Source organism: Ptychodera flava, chromosome 12 (assembly GCF_041260155.1).
Source record: "Ptychodera flava strain L36383 chromosome 12, AS_Pfla_20210202, whole genome shotgun sequence".
Lineage (NCBI taxonomy): Eukaryota > Metazoa > Hemichordata > Enteropneusta > Ptychoderidae > Ptychodera > Ptychodera flava.
The window spans coordinates 30,029,894-30,037,303 of record NC_091939.1 but is presented as its reverse complement, the minus strand read 5'-3'; the positions used below and the strand labels follow the sequence as shown (position 1 = coordinate 30,037,303).

The following is a 7,410-nucleotide window of genomic DNA, read 5'->3' as shown; positions in this document are numbered from 1 at the left end:
ACATATTAAATGAAACCATCGCGAATATGAATTAATGGTCATGACCATTAATTCATTTTCGCGATGGTTACATAAATCGTGTCTAAAACCGGGGTCGAATACATGTATGGTCATCCATTCATTCAGTATCTTTCAACATGTCAAACAATATAAGTAGTGTCTTGTATCAAACAAAATTCATTAAAAAATGGCCGACGTTGTCACCTTAAACAACATACTATTTTCAAAGCAATATTTCTCATTAACGGTTACATTGTCAAAAAAGGCAGAGAATATCTGAAGTTTAGTATGGTAGCAACAGTTTACTTAAGGATGAAGTGGATACATATTCAGAGTAAAAACATCAATTTTCGTATCGATAGGCCAAATTCTCATTCCAAATGTAAGCATTTTATCGCTAAACAAAATTATTTCTATTGTATGGTTATTTAAGAATAAAATGTGAAAATATCACAAACTTTGAGACAACCAGAGTGAAGTAATATTCTTTGGAAAAGTTGGAAACGGGAGAAAGCAGAATCAAGGAGATCGGGTGATTTGCATAAATGTGTATTCAATTTACAATTCTTTCTCACGAAACTTACGACTGCTTTTTCAGAACCCTGCCAATATTGAAACCTTGGGTCAACAAATTAGGAAAATACAATGAATCTTTGCAAAAATATTGTGAACGAAATACGCCGTGCTATGTGCAACAACCCCCTTATTGTAGCGTATTTTGATTAAAAATTATTGTGATCAAGATACGCTATGTTATGTGCAACGTTTTCACCATTCTTCAGCATTGTGTTGTGGTCAAAATGTGTCATTTATAAAGTAGACCTGTATGCCGTCAACGATGATTAGACGCTGAGCACGACCGTGTAGATAAATCGATTCTCAAGTTCGTTTTCGAGACCGTCAATTTTATGTCACCGTCGCGGTATGATGGACAATGCCCCCCCCCCCCCCGTTGCCCCCAACCATGCCCCACGTTATCATTTAATGAAAAGATGCCAACTCGTAAATGCATTTTATGAAGAAAACTCCAGGTAGATCCGTTTACACTTCCGGGAAAGTTCCGAGTTATATTTTGTTGAAAGATCCTCTTTCAAGCATTTTATACAACTATTGTTTTCGTAGTATCACCCAGTCTCAGTTAATAGCTATGAAAGCTGCGACGACTATCGTGACGGGAGACATCGACTAACACTTCCACGCATGCGGATTGTGTAAACCCAGATAGCAGACAGATTTAATGTATGCCTCATTCTACAAAAGTTTGTCGAAGGAATTTGTCTGCAGAGAACACGTATATACGCTCGGAAAATTATGGAGTGCCGTTATATACCAGGGTTTTCTTTCTGACAAAGTGCGGAAATGAGGGATATCTTAATTTGAATTTTTTGTACAGTTTCTGCCGACAAAAATAATTTGGAGAATCAGTTTGCAAGGGATTTCACGAGAAAGATAATTATCGCCGACTTTTTGTCGCTGATGGTGGATAGACTATTCTATAATTGAACTTTTCCAATATCCAACTTTCCTCTAGGAAAGAGTATGAAGAAGTTGGCGGTAGTGATCTGCATTGCCGTCATTCTGTGTCTTCAGATTGAAGATGGCAAAGGCTGGGGACGACAACGACGTAGAAGCCCGCCACCTCCTCCTCCCCATTCAACAGTAAGTATGAATCACTTCTTCCCTTGGTAAAAGTAAGCCTTGAAATATATTAGCTAATCAAGTAGGCCTTGAAAGATATTAGCTGATCGAGTTTCTTTATAATTGATTGTGACAGTATCGAATTCAAATTTAATTCAGGTTATAATTGAATGCCTATATAATGTTGGCAGAGAGAACGGTGATCAGAAACGGCTCCATAGAAACCAAAAGCTGCTCTCGAGTTATCAGTTGTTACTGACAAATAAACTGGAAATTATAGTTGTTATTGCTTATTTTTGTTTTTCCCCCACATTGTTGTTATGATCACACGTAAGAGAACATTAGGGAGCGTTCAGTTAATATGGCCGGGGGTGGGCCGGCAAAATCCAGGGGGGGGGGTCACCTCAAATTTGAAAACTGCAAGGGGGGGGGGGTCATGTATTTTTCAGACAGCTCAGGGGGGTCACTTAATTTTCATAAGTATCCGTCCCGTCAAAAAGCAGTTTCAGTGTTCAGAAATATTCTGGGAGATAAAAATTATTCGTTGCATGATTTCATTCTCTGAAGTTATTCACCTGTAAATCTGAACAAAAGTATAATTATCTGTCACATGAACATCTTGACTTGACAACTCTGAGGCTTGTCTTATTGTAAATCAAGCTCACTGCACTGAGGGCAATGAACAATTCCTATTACTTACATATTAGAGATATAGCAAGTTTTGTCAGGGAAATTATTTCAATGTTACCTGTACTGAGACTACCAGTACCATGAAAAGTTAAATAATACTTTTACGTGAAATTCCAATATCATAAATGTTGTCCACATCTGAACTTTTAAATACCCTATTTGAATCTAGTACATTTGTATCAATTATCAAACACCTATAAAAGGACAAATTAATTTAGTTTAGCATTGTCGAAAAGGTTTTCTCATAGACTCCAATGTATAGTGAATAAAAATTTCAGTGAACTTCCAAAATCCAATCTTGCACACATAACCAGAATTGACTGGGGCGGTACATCTGTCAAACGGTAACGTAGGTGTCCTAAGGCGAGCTCGGCGGGGACGGAAACCCCGCGTGGAGCAAAAGGGCAAAAGCTCGCTTGATTTTTATTTTCATTGCCATCCTAGGCTAACTAAGAAATTTAAAATGAATTTATCAAATTTTTATAAATACACAGATCTTGATAGTTTTGTATTGGAAAAAAATTATTCATATTTTCCTCATAGACTCCCATGTACAGTGAATCTACATTTTGGTATAATTCCAAAATCCAATTTCTGGCAAACACATCCATTTGTTACCACCCTAATCTAATCAAGTACATTGATATCAATAATCGAGAGTACATAAATATATGGGTTTACCTATTTTTGTATTGGAAAAAACTTATTCATACTTTCCTCATAGACTCTCATGTATAGTGGATGAACATTTTCAGTGAAATTCCATAATCAGATTTCTTGTACTCATAATATGCACCTTTAACCATCATATTCTAATCAAGTACAATTATGTTAATTATTGAACGTCTGTATATGCACAAGTATACAAGTTTTTCATTGGAAAAAAAAATATTCACAATTTTATCATTGACTCCCATGTGTAGTGGATGGACATTTTTGGTTAAATTCTAAGGTCAAACTTTTTGTCCGTATGCCAGTTGTAACAACGCTATTTCATTTAAGTACATTTATGTAAATTATCAAATATCTATAAATGCATAGATATAGTTTTGCATTGAAAAAGTATTACATAGATTTCTCGTACATGTACGAGAAAATATATGTATAATATGTATAGTGAATCAACATTATCAACAGCTGCTTTTTAATTAAATCCAAATATCAAAATTTTGTACACACATGCTTGCGCAAAAATATTGCGATCCACCGGTAATTTCTGTCCAACCCCTTTGGGGTAATTTCAAAATTATAGCAAGTCAGAAGGGGAAATATGAGCATTAACACCTTTTGACTTTGTAAGGTCAGGAATGTCATTTGAAAAAATCTAAGCTCTTTTTTTGGGATTATATCGCTCCATACCCCCGAAGTGTTTGTGTGTGCAGCTTTACTCAAGCAATGTGGTGGTGGTGGGGGGGCGGGGGGGTTCATGAATTTTTTGTCATCTTGAAAGGGGGGTCATCAATTTTTTGGTACAATGGGTAGGGGTTCACTTATTTTGACTGATGCGCAGGAGGAATTTGTCGGGCCACCCCCGGCCATAATACAACCATTTGCAGTAATAGAGCGCGAAGCCAATGCAGTGAAATTGCAGAGTAATTGAACGCTCCCTTAAGCTCATCATCGGCCTTCCTTGAAATCATCTCCGTGAAAATGTTTTCCATGCTTCGTATACTTACTCTGTTCTCGAGTACTATTCAGTGTCCATACTTCCACGTATGGAACATGTGGTCGAGGTGCCACCTAAAAATCGCAAAATTTTGACATCTACGTTTAAAATATGCCGACACCATGCCAAGCGTTATTCTTATGGCCGTGCGGGGGTATCTCGCTCATGAGGTTGGGGTCTAAGCTGAAGAAGACAAAAACCATTGCCCGACTATTGAGTGGTCCTTGTGTACTAGAACATACCCGATGTTTTTGATCAAACAGTCTAGGACATAACCGTATTGCCAAACTGTTCGAATGCAAACCTTTGGTCCGCCGAAATTAATACGCACGGCTAGATTCCAGACTGTTTAAAAGGAGGATTTGATGCTGCCTATTGACTGTTTTAGTTGTTGCATGAAGTCAAATATGGCTAACCAGAGTTGACTGTCTATTTCACTTTTCAGTGCGGTAACTGCGACGGCCTGATTTCCAGAGCAACCATTCCGTATGTGGGTTCAAGAACCTATGGACATTGTCCCTCGTGTGGATACGGGTGTAAAGAATGCAAGCTACATCAGTATCCTGATCTTACTCTATATGAATGTAAAGTCAGTTGTTGAAGTGCTTTATATTCACGCTATTCTGATAGAAATCAGAAACCTTCGGTTATCGATATCGACTTTGGCGATTCAGTTGAGAAAGCGTGTGTATTTTCTGCACACTTTTCTCGAACCTTTGCACCTCTTAACCTTTCATCATAAACAGGGGCCTTTGATGCAAAAGTAATTGGAAATCATTTTTTTTTACACCGAACCATTGCATAATCGTTTTTATTAGGGGTGGACCATTTCATATCCTGGGGGGGGGCTTGGAAGATTTGGGGGAAAAATGATGCCAGGTGGAGTTGCTCGAAAAAAAGATCTGGCTTTAAGTGGCTGATGGAAAAACAATTATGGACCATTGCGACTCGGAAAAAAAATCTTGGCAATTGTTCGATGCACACTGCAGCATCAATAAAAATCAAGCAGTAGCTCTGGAGTTTTATAAAGCATAAACCATTTTAAGCTTGAGGAACAATAACTTAGAATTTATTAAACGAGGAACTGAAATAAATACACAAACAAAAACACTGAAAAATTGTCAAAAGTTACAGCTACTATCACTGTAGCTTTCAGCGACTGAAAACAAGAACTCGTCTGAAGTGTCTCATTGAGGAAGATTTTCACACTATTTCAGACGGCTTTTCTCTCAGTCATCTCCTTTATATTCAAATCACTGAATATGAACAATTGTACAGTATACATGACCTTCTGATTAGAGAAAGTATGCTGAAATTGAAATTGCTCACCAGTGTTTTCCAGAAATGTGTAAATCTGAATGTATGGATTTTGTCAAAATACCACAAGAAGAGAGACAGCCTGCCATGAACTGGGTCAAGTGGACTCAGTCAGTCAAGTGGACTGTTCAACTTGCTAATATCACTCAAACCAGGACACTTGTCAGACAATGGCATATTTTTTTCAAGCACAAGTAAATGCCATAAATGTACATCATTTTACAAATATATGTAGGATACCATCATCTCTTCTGATGACACCAGTGATGTTCTCAGAAAAGTTTTCACTGTAAGTTTGTTTTATAATGCTTCATGTAGAACTCAGTAATCAGGTTGTTTGATTTGTATTTTCAGTGTGTTACCCATCGTATAAATAAGATCTATTAACTGATATTTTTGTGAAGTGAATCAAAAATGTACATGTATTTACATATCTTTATTTAGTTTCTTGAATATAGTCTGTGTGCGATAGAACAGCATCTTGTTATTGGGTGTGAAAAACCAAGCAAACAAACATTGCACCGAAATTTGGTAAAAAAAAATATATCTCGAAGAAGATAAAGTGAAAAAAAAAGTTGCCAGCATATGCCCTGTAGAAAAAAAATAATTCATGGTGAAGCAGGTGGGAAAAAAAATAATGGCTCTCCACCAATCTTCCAAGCTCCCCCCCAAGGATATCAAATGGTCCACCCCTTACCAGTTATTATGAAGCCGGGGTTGGGACTGAAGAGTGTTTCAAGTAGCCCCTCTGATCTGTTTTACTTGTAGCACGAATCTGAGATCGTTGATGGAGCATGGGCGGTGTGTCACACTTTTATACACTTACTATTTTGGAGATTCGAAGGCCTTCTTCCTCAACAAACAGACGTTAGAATTTGGCAAGTCAATTCAGTAACATCGATATCGTCTGTAGGAATGTAAAGGTCAATCTCCCCCACACAGTCCTTCTCCGAACCAATATTTCTTTTTACGTAACATGCATCATAAAAGCGCACTTTGCTTTTGGTTTGTAGGGGAGAGGTCATAGACTTCTTCTTTTTGTACAGTGAAGTGATAGATATTTTCCTCGAGCTTACTCTCTCTCTTTTCAAGTTTACGTAACGGTACATGATTTTTATCATTTGACGACGTCGAGGAGTTGAAAAGATTTGACCATAAACATAGATCTATTTCACCGTCTTTGTCTCCAACAGGTAACACTTACGCCCATGCCGAAGGCATTTTAACAGTATTATACGGCATACAAATAAACAGCTTGTCAGAACTGATGTCGGATGCAGATTTGCAGTTACAATTTCATGTACTTTGTGGACATTGTAAATAGACATAATATTTCTTAATGTAACTGATGCAAGACTGGAATCGTTTTCGGTCACTTTTCTGCTGACAGAGTACGCATGCGCATATTTCACTGACGGATGGAAGTACTGCACCATAAAAGGAATATTTACATCAATGTAAAATGTTTTACTATGCGTTTCTTCCTATACTGTGTGAATCCCGAATAATATTACATTGAGTCAATCTGTAAATTCGTTGAAAGCGTAGAATAAATAAATAAATAAATAAATAATAAATAAATAAATAAATAAATAAATAAATAAATATACTTTTGAGTGCTCAGTACTTTCCAACTTTGTGAGGCATAAAAGAAGTTTGAGTCCATACCTTTTACAGGTTATGTATTTCAGATATCTGGTGTGGTATGCAAGTATTACCACAGGAAATTAAGCCATTGTACACATGTCTTTACTTGTTTATTGGAGAGACAACACACTGTAGAATATTCATAGAAATACACTTTCATAAAAGAGAAGAGGTCCTGTCGTGTGCATCATAATAATCTGAAAGGTGTAGATTTGTTGGGTTTAATTTCTCTTCTGACTTAAATCGAATCCAAAATACTGATTTTAAGGATTCCATTGCAGTTTGTTTCGTTTGTAAGCATACAATAACGACAGAAATATTATTTTTATCAAGAATATTCATAATCATAGTACAACTGCGTGAATTTGGCATAAAAACTATTCAGTGCGGTACTTAATTTTTTAAAATTTTCGGGATTCACACAGTATAGGAAGAAACGCATAGTAAAACAT

General features: G+C 36.7%; 1 long non-coding RNA gene across 2 annotated transcripts in view; it reads left to right on the top strand.

Moving 5' to 3' along the window:
- The window catches only part of LOC139146314 (uncharacterized), a 25,233-nt gene extending 18,356 nt beyond the window's left edge, over nucleotides 1-6,877 (top strand). The window contains exons 3-5 of one of the 2 annotated variants that reach the window (XR_011555111.1): nucleotides 1,532-1,659; nucleotides 4,440-4,596; nucleotides 6,505-6,877. This is a non-coding gene — a long non-coding RNA (uncharacterized lncRNA). Of the gene's footprint in view, nucleotides 1-1,531; nucleotides 1,660-4,439; nucleotides 4,806-6,504 lie in introns of those variants that run through there. The other variant, XR_011555110.1, reaches the window with a different exon arrangement.
- Nucleotides 6,878-7,410: the final 533 nt, after the last annotated feature.